This window comes from Dreissena polymorpha, chromosome 7 (assembly GCF_020536995.1).
Source record: "Dreissena polymorpha isolate Duluth1 chromosome 7, UMN_Dpol_1.0, whole genome shotgun sequence".
NCBI lineage: Eukaryota > Metazoa > Mollusca > Bivalvia > Myida > Dreissenidae > Dreissena > Dreissena polymorpha.
The window spans coordinates 13,803,429-13,803,821 of record NC_068361.1 but is presented as its reverse complement, the minus strand read 5'-3'; positions in this window follow the sequence as shown (position 1 = coordinate 13,803,821).

The window sequence follows — 393 nt, the reverse complement described above, 5'->3', positions numbered from 1 at the left end:
AGATGGCCATTATGACCATTAGGCGCTCATCTGAATTTATGGACCTGGTCGGGTGACCTTGTTTTTGTCGACACTTTATTTAGTTTTTGTCGACACTTTATTTAGATTCAAACATGGGCTTCATATTGTCAAGATAAACATGTTTACCAAGTTTCATCAAGTTTGAGTCATCAATTGGACCTCCGGGTCGGTAAAAAGGTTTTTCAAACAATTGACCTGGTGATCTAATTTAAGCGCACATCATCCAGTTTGAAACCAGGTCTAGATGTTGAAAAAATAAATATTCTTACAAAGCTTCATCAAGATTGAATCATAAGGGTTTCGCCAGATGCAGAAAGAAGGTGTTTTTTTTTCAATTTGATCTGGTGGCTTAGTTTTTTTTACCTACGTAAC